The 3487-nt window shown below is 42.9% G+C and overlaps 1 pseudogene; it reads right to left on the minus strand.

Moving 5' to 3' along the window:
* Positions 1-365: 365 nt before the first annotated feature.
* Positions 366-1306, minus strand: LOC116756479 (annotated as a pseudogene).
* Between the last annotated feature and the right edge of the window lie 2181 nt (positions 1307-3487).

Here is a 3487-nt window from a genome sequence, read left to right on the forward strand (position 1 = left end):
GATCAGCAGGGGGAGCTGAGCGTCAAAAAGCAGGAGATGCTGAAGCTGTGATGACCAGCATCATTTTCTTAAGACAACACTCAAGGATTTGTCATGATGGCTGGGCTTTCATGGATGTTAAGTGTCTACAAACAGCACCTTCAATTTAACTTTCGATTAAAGTTCTTAAAATTTAGGAAGTGGAGCCTGGATAGCTATGAGATTACAAAAGTCCTAAATATCCATTAGAAAAACCACAGGATGGAAAAAAAAAAAAAAAAAAAAGCCAGGCCATGAAGAAGGCTTCAGAGGTCCCTGCTGGCCCGGTGACACACACCTGTAGTGTCCAACATCTCAGTGAAAATGATCTGCTTTCAAAAGGCAGAGGGTTAAGGGGAGGGTGGGGGTGGGACAGTGGAGGCAAAGGCTCTCCCCTTCCCACTTTAGTTTTGGGTAGGGCTTTTAATTCAACCCGAGGACATCTCTCAACTTGGAGAATAATTCGGCCCTCAAAAGCGCCTCAAATCTGCTATGGCTTTGCAGCGCAGCAGCAAGAATGTTTAATATATAATAGATAAAACTTTCATCCAAAAATAAAATAAAATAAAGATTCTTGCACTCCCCCCAACACCAATTCCTATTCTAAAGTTAACCCATTATTTGTGCTGTTAATACTTGACTAGTACTTAACTGGAAACCTAGATCCAAAGGACTGAAACTCAATCTTCACCCCAAAACGAAAACAAACTAAAATGGGTAACTTGAGGTTTATGGCATATAGTTCAGGTCAACAGACATACGAGGAGAAAGGGGAAGAGCAAAGACGGTGACAGAACACATTCAGTCAGGGAAGATGTTTATACGAAGAGCGTAGTGGAACATCAGGAAAAGCTCCCTACGGACTCGCTGTGCGCATCTGGAGGCGCCAGATCCTTCCATGGCACATTCAAGAATGGGGAGATCAGGGAGGAGGCCATTCCTGTCATTCCAGTTTTAGAAGCTCCACATCAAAGACGAGAGTGGCATTTGGTGGGATGATGCCTGGGTGCCGAGTGGCGCCATAGGCATAGTCTGGGGAGATAGCTTGGCTCTCTGACCCACGCTCATCTGGGCAACCCCTTCTTCCCAGCCTCGGATCACCTCCTGCTTACCCAGCACAAACTTAAAGGGCTTGTTTCTGTCCCGGGAGGAATCGAATTTCTTTCCATCTTCAAGCATCCCGGTGTAGTGTACCACGCAGGTCTGGCCGCGCTTCGGGAACGTGCGCCCGTCTGCGGGGGAGATGGTCTCCACCTGCACTCCCAGGCGGCGGCGGCGGCGGCGGCGGACGCGGGGCTGGCGGGCGGGCGGGCGGCGCGACGGCCGGCGCGACAGGCGGCGTGGACAAAGAGCGAATCTGGCGGCGGTTCCGCGGCTGTGCCTCGTCCCTCCGCGGAACGGCTGCCAGAAATTAGTCTTGACCTCTGATGGTTAGTATTTTTATTACCAACTCATCAGCAAGTAGGGGAAGGTTACATAGCATGTGTCAGAAAGCTTAGGCTTAGCTCAGTTCTAACATCCTCGCCAAGGGATTGGGGAAATGCCTCCCAGTCCTGGAATATGTGCCCAGGTTACCATCACAGGCCTTTTGTAAATGATCTGTTTTCTTGTAGGCAATTGGAACGAATGAAGTCTCTTAGACATTGGAAAATATGTGACCCTCTCCAATCCTTCATTCCCACTAACCCTTTATTGATTCATAGATAAGGTGTTAATCTGTGACTAATCATCTCTATTACCTCACTTGTATATTTAGATCTCTAATTTTGTTTTCTTAATATAAACTTTTTTTAATACATTTATTTATTTTATTCATTTATTTTTGACTGCGTTGGGTCTTCATTGCTTTCTCTAGTTGCAGCGAGTGGGGCCTACTCTTTGTTGTGATGCGCAGGCTTCTCATTGCAGTGGCTTCTCTTGTTACAGAGCTCAGGCTCTACGCACGTGGGCTTCAGTAGTTATGGCGCTCAGGCTCAGTAGCTGTAGCCCATGGGCTCTAGAGCACAGGCTCAGTAGTTGCTCCCTGGCACGGGCTTAGTTGCTCCCTGGCACGTGCGATCTTCCCGGACCAGGGCTGGAACCCATGTCCCCTGAATTGGCAGGCAGATTCTTAACCACTGTGCCACCAGGGAAGCCCTAGATCTTTAAGTTTGAATTCATTCATTCAACAGACACTGCCTAAACATCTATCACAAAGGTACAGTCCCTGTCTTCAAGGAGGCCATGATTTAATGAAGGAGTCAGACACTGAGTGAATAATTAAGACACATTATGATTAGTGCTATAATAGAAATATGTTTAGGGTTTAAGGCTGTAAAAATTTCTTTCATTTACTTATAAATGTAGAAATTGATTTATTAGAACTATAATTGCTGATAAACCCAGGCCAAATATAAGGGAGCATTTATAAGCCATGAATGAAGGAATTAATACCTTGAGTTTAATCTCTGTATTTTTAAAAAATATTTATTTATTTATTTGTTATATTTATTTTGGCTGTGCCAGGTCTTACTTGCAGCACACGGGATCTTCGTTGCGGCATGTTTAGTTGTGGCATGCGAGATCTTTAGTTGCGGCATGCATGTGGGATCTAGTTCCTCGACCAGGGATTGAACCCGGGCCCCCTGCATTGGGAGTGCGGAGTCTTACCCACTGGACCACCAGGGAAGTCTCCCTGTATTGTTAAATACATGAATTGTGACATGTTTCCTTGTTGGAACTTACATAGTTCCAACGGTTTTAATTTTTAATTATGTTTCACTAGAAATCCTGGTCTAAATATAAGATCTAATTTTAAACTTTTCTATCTGTATTAAACCCTCATGTTACTATCACATGGGATTCCCAGGTCCAGGTGATACCACTGCCTGTGAACCTGATTCTTCCTCAGTAAGATGATTCCATCTGTGCTGATACAGGGACTCTTTATTTTTAGGACAGCTATTGCCATGGTTACTGTGAACCACAGAGTTGGCCTTCAGTACTATGTCCCTGAGCAGTATTTCCCAGGAAATTTTGTAGCAATAGAGAATAAATGAAATAAAATATATCATACATGTAACACAAGAAGAGCTATAATCACAAAACATTCACTTAACTGTGTCATTCATTCAAATGTGTAATGTAAAGATTTTTTTTAAATCCCTTTGCTCTTCTACAATAAGTAAAAATGTCTGACCAATGTATTTAAAATAAGTACATTTAGAAAGATGTTTGGTTAATTATCAAGTCAGCAGGAAAAGGCAAGTTAAATGCTGTTATTATTTCCAAATTCAGTTTGGGAACTGAGCAATTAAAATTAAAGTAGGTGGAACATTTGCATGGGGTATTAAATGCTTTATTTATAATGAGATTTAATTAATAATTTACAAATACTCTGGTAAAAACCTAAACGTGAAATATTTCTTTCTAGTCATAATTTGCTTTGCAGGGCAGTCTTTGGAACATTATTAAGAATTATTCTTTCAGT

The sequence above is a fragment of the Phocoena sinus genome, chromosome 7 (genome assembly GCF_008692025.1).
Source record: "Phocoena sinus isolate mPhoSin1 chromosome 7, mPhoSin1.pri, whole genome shotgun sequence".
NCBI lineage: Eukaryota > Metazoa > Chordata > Mammalia > Artiodactyla > Phocoenidae > Phocoena > Phocoena sinus.